This window comes from Capsicum annuum, chromosome 1, assembly GCF_002878395.1.
Source record: "Capsicum annuum cultivar UCD-10X-F1 chromosome 1, UCD10Xv1.1, whole genome shotgun sequence".
In the NCBI taxonomy this organism is placed as follows: domain Eukaryota; kingdom Viridiplantae; phylum Streptophyta; class Magnoliopsida; order Solanales; family Solanaceae; genus Capsicum; species Capsicum annuum.
This window is the reverse complement of record NC_061111.1, coordinates 219,290,680-219,301,926: the sequence shown is the minus strand read 5'-3', so window position 1 is coordinate 219,301,926 and position 11,247 is coordinate 219,290,680. Positions and strand designations below refer to the sequence as shown.

At 27.3% G+C, this 11,247-nt stretch overlaps 1 non-coding gene and 1 pseudogene across 1 annotated transcript; both read left to right on the top strand.

The window, feature by feature from the left end:
• LOC124896976 overlaps nucleotides 1-493 on the top strand; it is a 2,892-nt pseudogene extending 2,399 nt beyond the window's left edge.
• On the top strand, nucleotides 494-567 carry TRNAM-CAU. Its single transcript has one exon. It is a non-coding gene; the product is annotated as a tRNA-Met (tRNA).
• The last annotated feature ends 10,680 nt before the right edge of the window (nucleotides 568-11,247 follow it).

The window sequence follows — 11,247 nt, the reverse complement described above, 5'->3', positions numbered from 1 at the left end:
ATTCGACTTTTATCATGGATACTAATAGGAATTCAACCATTATGGCAAAGAAAAGTTTGATTCAGAGGGAGAAGAAGAGGCAAAAATTGGAACAGAAATATCATTCGATTCGTCGATCCTCAAAAAAAGAAATAAGCAAGGTTCCGTCGTTGAGTGACAAATGAAAAATTTATGGAAAGTTACAATCCCTACCACGGAATAGTGCACCTACACGCCTTCATCGACGTTGTTTTTTGACCGGAAGGCCGAGAGTTAACTATCGAGATTTTGGACTATCTGGACACATACTTCGTGAAATGGTTCATGCATGTTTGTTGCCAGGAGCAACAAGATCAAGTTGGTAAGGATTAATGCTTCATTTCTATTTCTATGGTCGATGATCATAGAAGCCCCTTTACCATTCTGTATAAATGGGCTATTCTATTTGTACAGATAGGGTGGAGGGGCGCATTTTATCCTTGTTTATCTATTAGTTTTCAGTTCTTATCTTCGGCGCGGGGTAGAGCAGTTTGGTAGCTCGCAAGGCTCATAACCTTGAGGTCACGGGTTCAAATCCTGTCTCCGCAACATCTTGTTTTTCCAAACTATTTTAGGGTTGACTCTGGTAACTAGTAATTAATTCCCGCCTTTCGCTTTTTGGGGGTGGAAGGCAAAAGAAAACGTAGGGGAGGTATATATATATATATGTATACATATAACACACACACACACACTAATGTTTAAACATGAAATGCCCATATATTTTTCTTTCAATACAAAAAGAAAAGGAAAAGAAATGAGGTTTCTTATAATTTTTTCTCTTAAGAAATTTGAATGAAAGTATAATATATTTTTTTTTCTTCCTTACATTTTGCTTAAAATTACTTAGATATTAAAGCAACATTTCTCCTCAATTTATATTTTATTTATTAGAGTTCAAAAAAGAACTCAATAATAATACTGTTAATGATAATAGAAACAGTCTATCATACAAATAAAAAGATAATACTTATTTGAGATTTTCCGAATAGGTTGACTTTCTTTCTTAGGATTATAGAGTAGTATTCTACCTTATGGTTTGGTTACTGTTTTATTTTTTTATTTTTCTATTTATTAAATATTAATTTTCATATTTTTAATATATTTTGCATTAATATGTTTGAGGTAATTATATCTTTTACTTTTATAGGACAAAACAAAAAAAACACTCTAATAATAAAATAGAGAATTGCAAATAGATATCTAAAAAATAAATGAAAATCATTAAAACAATAATTAATAAATTTTGATAAGATATTTTATGATTGCGCGAAGAGCGTCAAATTTACTAGTATATTTATTATTATTATTATTCTTGTCATAATGATATGTATATGCATTAATATAATTTTTAACCGGCCTATCACGTAACTTAATATGAATGTCTGCTACACTTTTTTAATACAGCATAAGCATTTATTTTTAAAAATTTAACTTTTTTTTGAGTATTGATTTTTTACTGCCCCCCCCCCCCCCCCCAAACCAACCAACCACACCTACCCAATCCAACTTTGTACGTAGTCCATGAGTTTATTATTTTAACTTTTTATTAGCTTGCTACTTTACCTATAATAGCTTTACTTTAATCATATTTAAATATTTCATTAAATTTTAAAGTCATCACATCTCTACGAATGCATTAGTTGATTTAGATTCGGCTATGTTGCTTAACATGTACATGGTGGACTTCTTGTAAAACTAATCTATACCAAACATGTTGTAGTAATTTTAAAAGAAATTCAAATAAATATAAAAAAAACTACAATATATTTATAAAATAATCTTTAACTTGATGTATAAATATTTATATGCCTAATATCAAATAATTCGATCTTAATTTCAATTATACGTTAAATGTTGCTATAATAGTGAGGAAAAACAACAAACAAATCAAATTGAATAAAAATGTTATCATTTGATTCACATACTTTTTTGACATAATATTATTTAAAAAAGAAATGATCATCTCAAAATCAAATACATACTTTCTTAACATAATTTTTCTACACAAAGCAAACATACCAAATAAAAAATATATATAATAGCCTTATATTCCTAGATTTAGTTGGGAAGTATTATTATTATTATTATTTTTGGTGGAGTGTTAATTAAGATGGAAAGAACAGTTTCACATTATATTTGTAATTACAAAGACAATATAACTATAGTTAGTATATATTTGCAATTTGAAGTCATGCAATAGTCATATCTATAATGTCAGCACTTGCATGATAAAAAAGAAAACATTTAAGAACCTTATATGTTTCAAATTCAAAGATAAAATATCGATTCAAAAGTTATAATTCTCCCATTCAAAATAAACCTAATTCTGATTTAAATATGTTCTTTCAATTTAAATTCAAATACTTTATGTTTTAATCAACTAAATGATATAAAATTTTGTTGCTTGTGATATTTTCATAGTTTAAACTTTTCAAGAATATATTTAAGTATTTTTGCTTACTCTATTTGATTTCTTAAAATGATTCAAACAAATAAATTAAAGAATAAGGCAAAGTGTGTTCTTTTCTCTTTAATTTAAGTTAAAGAATAATTTGTCAACTCAAAAAATAAATAATTTAATATTTATAATTATCAATGTGTATAATTAAAATTAAATATAAAATCATGAAATAAAGCACCATAAAAAGAAATAACAATAATAATATTAAAGACAATACTTTAAAAAATGATTTAAAAATAATTTAGTGAAATAGGTAAGTGAAAACATATGTTTAAAAGTTAATTTAAATCACTTTGATGAATTTGGAGATACAATCTTCTTAATAAAAATGTAATTTTAGAATCACATATAACTCGTCATCGTTCTTAACTTTTAGTTACCTTTTTTTATATTTCGCCACTTTTCTTCTCCCCTCCTTTTATCCTTGTTGCTCTTTTCTGCTTATCAAATTAACAATGTCAATTAAATTAGTCATTTGAAAATAAACTAACAAATAATAAAGTGAAACTTTCACTTAATATACATACATGAAAATAGAATACTTTTAATATTCAAAATTGAGCTAATTCTTTTTTTAAAATTCATAGGAGAGAAACTGAGGAGAAAGAATAAAAAAATAAGTTAATGCAAAAAAATTGTTAGGTATTTTAATAACTACTGCCCCTGTCCTTAAGGTTGTAATGCCGAGTAAATCAACAGTTGTATGGGTAGAAGTAAGTCGAGCAATCCTAAGTAGAAATTGAGATAAAGCAAAGCAAGCAAAGACAATGGTAGAAAGAATAGAAAGAGAACTTGCAAAAGAAAGAAAATTCAAACCTAAAATTTGAGTTCCAAAATATTTTACAATATCATATAACAAGGAATCAGGGTGAGAGCAAAGCTTGAAACGTAATGATGGCAAATGAGATTAATTATGAGAAGAAAAGCTAGATTTGATTTATGCACCATTAAAGAGATATATATATATAAAAAATAGAAGGTTGAGAAGTTAGAATTTTATTTCAACTCAAATTCTATTTGACTTCAAATTTCAAAATCCTGCCACTAAAATATTTCTTGAAAAGTAATATATTTCAAAATCAAATTTTCAAATCTTATTTATCCTTATCACAAATATCTTTTGGCTAAATATATATATATATATAGAATAGATTATTATTATTATTATTATTATTATTATTGTTATAAATGTATTTACATTATAGTGAATGTCTATCAAGAATATAGATAAGATCTATCAAGATCTAATAAGATCTAGTTGATATCTATCAGGATTTGAAGTATCTATCTTTTAGTTGAAAACTAGGAGTATTTTCTCCTATAAATAGAGGATTTTTGTTCATTATATGCTCAATCTTATGATCTCTCGTCCTCAAGATAAATAAGAATTACTATCTATTCTCTCTCTACTCTTCTTCTTTGTTCTTTTATATTTCATAATACGTTATCAGCATGAGACTCTATCACTGTCAAAAAAGGTGAGATTAAAAATCTAAAGGTAATTTCAAAGTTAGATTATTACGTAAATATTTACACAACATTAAATACTATATACACATAAAAATATAAAGTATATATTGTTTAGTTCTTTAACGTGAGACGCTTCTATGGTTGTGTACAAATATCCTTCATCTCTTTTAATTCAACTGTTTTTTGTAATAATAACAATGTACCATATCGTATATTTGAGTATTATGTGCAAAATAATTTTCAACGTTTAGGTGGTATCAATGTACATTTCTCTGTTCTGCTTGTAAGTTGTACCTGTATCCCTGTGTGATTCTTTAATCACTACGTGGCCATTTTGTAGTTGCTTTTGCTTAAAAATAAGCTTCTAACAAATCAGTCATATAGTCGTGTACTACGATATGTGATGTAATAATTAAGTGCTCAATTTAATGTAAATGTATTTACCAATAATATAACTTTTATTTTTTTTATCAATTCATTAAGTAGACAAAAAAAGTACTATCTTATAAGGCATAACTACATATAAGATTATATGCTTGTCTTATGTTATTTGTCTTTTACTACTTGTCGAATTTGAGAAAAAATAATTGATTTGGAACCATTTATGTTTTAAATTTATTCCTCAAGAACAATATTATCAAAAGGGATGATAATATGTTCGGTTCAAGTCCCATCGATTTATGCCTAAGATGTCTTTATATGGATAAGATATTGAGTTTGAATTGTCTCAATATACCATGTTAATTATATTATGATAGCTAAGGCAATATTTGATGAAAAATCACGATATCCCATTGAATATTCTTTATTCCAAGAAGTGAATGTAGTAGCAATATATGATAAGTCTGAAATATGACAACTTACTTCATTCTTGAAGTGTATGTGATAGTAGTGCATATATGTCTGAAAAAAGACAAGTGATTGAATGCACGAATATACGCATGGAGGGACAATATGATAATGATCATCAAAAGTGATGATATTTTTACATTCATATTATGATCATAAGATATGTTAAAGAAAAATTCTTTAAACCATACGTATGCCTCGATTTGCTCTTGAAGTAGCAATATCACAAAAGAGATTATAAGCTATCAAAATTTGATAGACTTAAGGAACTATTATATTCCACTCTTGGGGAATGAGAGTATCAATTGTTTCAATACAAACATGCACTTGATTGTGGTGGTATCATAACTCACCTCTGAAAGAGGCAGAATAACTGAGAAGAGTTATTTTGAAATCTACTTTTGAAGTAATAAATCTGAACTTTATTCATGTAATAGTAAATCTGAAATTTACTAAAGCAAAAGGTACATGTTATGGTAAAATTGGAGTTTGCTAATAATAAAAGTTCATAAATTGACATGCACGATTGTGACATCTCAAAGATGTGCATACTGAGCATATATTGAAGAATTAGAAAATTCTTCATTACTTTTAATGTTGCTTGTTCTTATGACAAGTTGGTTGGACCAACTAATATTGGCATTAGATCTCTTAAAATCTGAAAAGTATAAAAGGTGAATAAGGGCCCGTTCACCTATCATGTGATGTCTTGAAAAGATGCATCAATATAAGATGATCACTTGTACGTTTATTGTCAACCTGCAGTTTGACATTCATAAAGTTTCTTGCTTAATAAAATTGAGTTAAAAGCATAATTTTCAGATTGTGCAATCAAGACAATTCATCTTGATGATGATGGTTTGGCATTGAATGCATTCAATAAATAGCTAAATCATTACTAATGAGAACAAAGATTCGTGTGTTGGTCTGAAATATGATATGTTGCATACAATAGAACTTGTATGCATTAAACTAATAAATTATGATTATTTCTTTCCTCTTAATTGGTTCAAGGTCAGGAACCTACTATTCCATCTAATAATTTTGATGTGCGGTATACAATTTATAAATATACCATGATGCACAAAGATGGATTCCTCAAAGAAGATGGAGGATGTATGTTAGTTTTTCTAACATAAGGGAGAGATTATAAGAAGCCATAAAATATGTTAGAAATTATTATTAGATCCTCATTCAAGAGATAACTCAAGTCAAAAGTCGAAAGCACTTAAGCTGCAAGTGTTTCTATTTTGTGTCCCTAAAGGACAATGTCTATGCATGCGTGAAGCATAGTAGACCAATCGCTTTCAAATGAAATAATCCTTGAAAAAGATAAGGAGCAAATAATTATAATAAGAAGGAAATGTACTCTTGAAGATCCTACAACATAACACTTCATAAAACCTTATGAGAGGTTCAGGTACCTTAAAATAATGAAGTGATGAGATCTCAAAATGTTATGTCGTATTATGAATCGATACAAAATGATATATCATCAATATCTTTGACACAATATTGACGTAATATTGTGAAAGATTACGATGATCTGAATTCTATGTTTATTTAAGCATGCTGACATAGAAACATTTATCAAGTGATACAAAATGATGCATCTTGGTAAGCATAAAACTTATTTGATTTGCAGTCCAGACACTTGAAGATGTCACACATGAAATATTGAATATTGTCAATTGACAAAAATCTATATGAAAAATCCTAAAGGATTCAAAATACTTGAAGAATATAAAGTTTCTGGGAAACATGTTTATTATCCTTATAAGGGATAAATTGATAGTTTGAAAATCATTGAAACTCTTGCACAGTTTTCAAAAGCAATAAGATTATTTGCTGAAATGAGAAACATACCAAATTGAATTGGTCCTGAAGTACCATATTTTAGTTCAATTGGTGTACTAATGTATCTTGCAAATATTACAAGGCTTGATATAGACTTTTCGATTAATTTGTTAGCAAGATATAGTTCTGCTCCTACTAGGAGACATCGAAATGGGATAAAAGACATGAACTTATTTTATTCTAAAGCTTGCAGTTCTGATCTTATTGGTTATGTTGATGCTGGGTATTTATCTGACCCGTATAAAGCTCGAACTCAAACAGGCTATGTGTTCACATGTGGGGATACTGTCATATCTTGGAGATATACAAAGCAGTCTATCTAGCCATTTCATTGAACCATGCTGAAAAAATAGCTATCATGAAGCAAGCCAAGAATGTGTATGATTGAGGTTCATGATACATCTCATTCGAGAAAAATGTGGTTTGAAATGTGACAAGGTACCCACAATTTTATACAGAGATAATGCAACATGCATATCACATCTTAATGGAGGATTCATAAAAGGAGATAGAACGAATCACACTTCATCAAAGTTTTTCTATACACATAATCTACAAAAGAATGACAATATGTACGTGCAACAAATTCATTCAAGTGATAATGTGATTAATTTGTTCATCAAGTCTCTTCCAACTGCAACTTTCAAGAAGATGATGCACAAGATCGGGATACAAAAGTTCATTGATGTTCTCATCAGGGGGAGAAAATACACATTGTGCTCTTTTTTCCTTTCAAGGTTTTGTCCCACTGGGTTTTTCTTGTAAGTTTTTTAATAAGGTAGCCGAAATACGTATCATTAGAGATTTGTACTCTTTTCCTTCACTAGATTTTTTTCCACTGGGTTTTTTCTAGTAAGGTTTTAACGAGGCACATTATCTATCAATTAGAAATTGATGTTCAAGGAGGAGTGTTATAAATGTATTTACATTATAGTGAATGTCTATCAAGAATATAGATAAGATCTATCAAGATCTAGTTGATATCTATCAGGATTTGAAGTAACTATCTTTTAGTCGAAAACTAGGAGTATTTTCTCCTATAAATAGAGGATTTTGTTCATTGTATGCTCAATCTTATGATCTCTCATCCCTCAAGAGAAATAAAGAAGTCTTCCCTCTTTTCTCTCTATTTATTCTTGTTGTTCTTTATTTTATATTTCGTAACAATTATTATTATTTTATTGCACTATAACTAACACCACGCATGTATTTCTATTCTTACTTCTAGTACTTATTTATAGATTTTTATTATTTTGAAATAATTAAGTTTATTTAGAATTCTTAACTATGAGTTCCTTGTTTTAAGCTAATGATTCTTTTTTAAAAAAATTATTTTTAAATTTAAATTATTTTAATCTTTTAATTCAAAACTTTTATTACAATATTTTTTTTTATTTTATCCTAAAAATTGCCACGTGTCTTTTTAATATATTGTCATTTGGTTTCTTGTCTTGCTTTTAGTTTTGCTTTTATATATACTAGTCTAAGAATACGCGACACACGCGTGTATCTCACTTCAATGAATTCACATTTTTAAAAAATATCGGATTAATAAATAAATTAATGATTTTACAAAATATGCAAAATATTTAAACAAAAATTAACATATTCATTAAACACTGTATAAAAGCATTAAAACAACTTTAAACTAATTAAGAAAAATTATCAGGGCTATAGATCGACACTTAAAACACAAGAGGAGAAACAATTGATAATCAAAAGGCGTAAGATAGTATATATTAAACTATACGATAACAACTATAACTAATACTTAATGTAGAATCTGAAATATATATAATTAGAGAATCATAACTTCTACTGTAATTACTTTAACCCCGCAAATAAGAGAAGGAATTAAAGTTTCAAAAGCAACTTGCGACATAATTAACCAAATAAAGGGCATCACTTTAAAAATGACAAAAATAACTATATTTAAAATTCGATTCGATACCACTATTATTTCATGAGATCGGTACAAGTACAATGCGTTTGCATCTTTACTTAGATTTTGACCCTAATATTTAATAAAAAATTAAAACGAGGGTTACCCATTACATCAAATCGTCCTATTCGAAAAGTAAAATCTTATTTAGCGCCAACAAAGTTTTAAACGAAAATTTGCAGCAAATGTGATTGTCGTTGAAGAAAATTGAAATTATAAAGGTTTTTATAGAAATAGTAGATTCATAAACCAAAAAGGAGATTAATTAATGTGTTAGAGTTTTACATATTTTAGTAATTTTTTTTTTTTTGCATAAGACCTTTTTTTTTTTTCTTGGGAAAAAGAACGTACGTAGGCAAACTTAGTTTTGTATGTTGTAGTTTTTTTCCATAAAACTACCCAAAAAAATCCTACATAATTTTATAATGTTAATATTATAAATATAATGATAAAAAAAATAAAATAATAATTTTATTTAAAATAAAGACTTTTAATAAAGGGTAAAAAAACTCATGAGATTTTCTTTTTCCTATTCTTTGGACCTCTTTTATAATATTTTGAATCAAACCTATTTTAATTGGAAAAGGATCTTTGTTACAGAAATTTAATCAAAATAGAAAATTTGTTTCCTATTTTTTTTTTTTTTACGTTTTTTGCCCTTTTTTTACCGTCTTTTGTCTTTTTTTGTTTAGGGACCAAACCTATTTTAATTGAAAAAGAATTTTTGTGTAGGAAATTAACCATAATAAAAAAAATCCTCTTTATTTAAATTTTAACATATTTATTATATTTAATATTTAGTATGTGGAAAGACTATTTTATCTAAAACGAAGACTTTTAATGAAAGGTAAAAAGTTCAAATAATATTTCTAAGACCCTTTACACTTTTAATATATTATAGATTATAGATTATAGATATAGATATAGATTATAGATATAGATGTAGATATAAATATAGATATAGATATAGATTCTAGATATAGATATATAGATTTTCGAAAAGTAATATATTTCAAAATCAAATTTTCAAATCTTATTTATCCTTATCCTTATCACAAATATCTTTGGCTAAATATATATAGAGAATAGATTATTATTATTATTATTATTATTATTATTATTATTATTGTTGTTGTTGTTATTTTACTGCACCATAACTAACACCACGTATGTATTTCTATTCTTACTTCTAGCAAGTATTACTTATTTATAGATTTTTATTATTTTGAAATAGTTAAGTTTATTTAGGATTCTTAACTATGAGTTCCTTGTTTTAAGCTAATGATATTTAAAAAAAAAATTATTTTTAAATTTAAATTATTTTAATCTTTAATTCAACACTTTTATTACTGTATTTTTTTAGTTTGTCCTAAAAATTGTCACGTGTCTTTTTAATATCTTGCCACTTGACTTCTTGTCTTGTGTTTAATATATATATATATATATATATATATATATATATATATATATATATATATTAGTTTCTTTTCCGTTAAATTAATTTAATAATACTTCTTTAATTCTAATTAATTTCCCTATACGTATATAAATTATGTAAATATGTTAATATACATATTTAACTTTGATAATTTCGAAAATACAGTAGTGATGTAGTAAAAATAAATAAATTTTAAAAAAATGTAGAAGCAAATGTCAAAATGCTTTTGATATGCTTTAAACAATCAACTACTTTTAATTAAAATATTAAATATAGTAGATGGAAAAAACAAATTTGTTTTTAGTAAATCATTTAGGACTAAGAAGCATGAAAAAATTAATTTGAAAAAAAACAAGTGAGCCAAAATTGGGTGTCTTAACACCTATGATCAATTGAGGATTGATTATGGAGTGCCTCATATTTCCGACAATGCTCCAATGCACATGAAGTTGTCACTATGTGCACCAATTGGTAAATTTTCTTTAAATTTTTCAACATATATGCTGATCATGATTAATTCTTACCACTGGTAAAAGAGCACTGGGGAGTGACACTGCATTATCATAAAATGAGGAATGTTTGGTTTAAGCTAAAAGCTATGAGGAAGATATTTAAGCAACTACATAGAGATGAGGGTGGAACAAGCCAGACTTGAGTTACAAGTCATATAAGGGCAATTGAATACTCAAAGCACAGCTGACATGCTAGATAAAGATAGGGTTGCTCTTAATACACGGGAGAAATGGTCCATGACATAGGAGAGTATTTTCCAACAAAAATCAAGAGCTACTTGGCGAAGGTTGGGAGATGCAAATACTAAGTACTTCTCTCTTTTCATGAAAGAGAGAGCTCATAGAAAGAAGATCTTTGAATTAACTGCATTAAATAGTACTGTGTAGAAGGATAAAGTTCGACTTCAGAAGGAGATCATCACTTTCTACAAGGCTTTGATGGGTACAGCCTGTCCATCACTCCAGCTATAAACAAACAAATCATGAGGCTTGGTCCAGTACTTTCTCGTTCCTAGCAGTTGCAGCTGTGTATGGATGTGACTGATCAAGAAATTTATGCTGGTTATTTTCTATTGGTGATGATACATCTCCATTTGTACATGGTTACAATGCTAAATTCAGGACTGGTTAGTGATACATGAAGAAGTGTGTTCAGCAGTTAAAAGTCTTTTAGTACATGTATGTAGTTTAGGGGGAT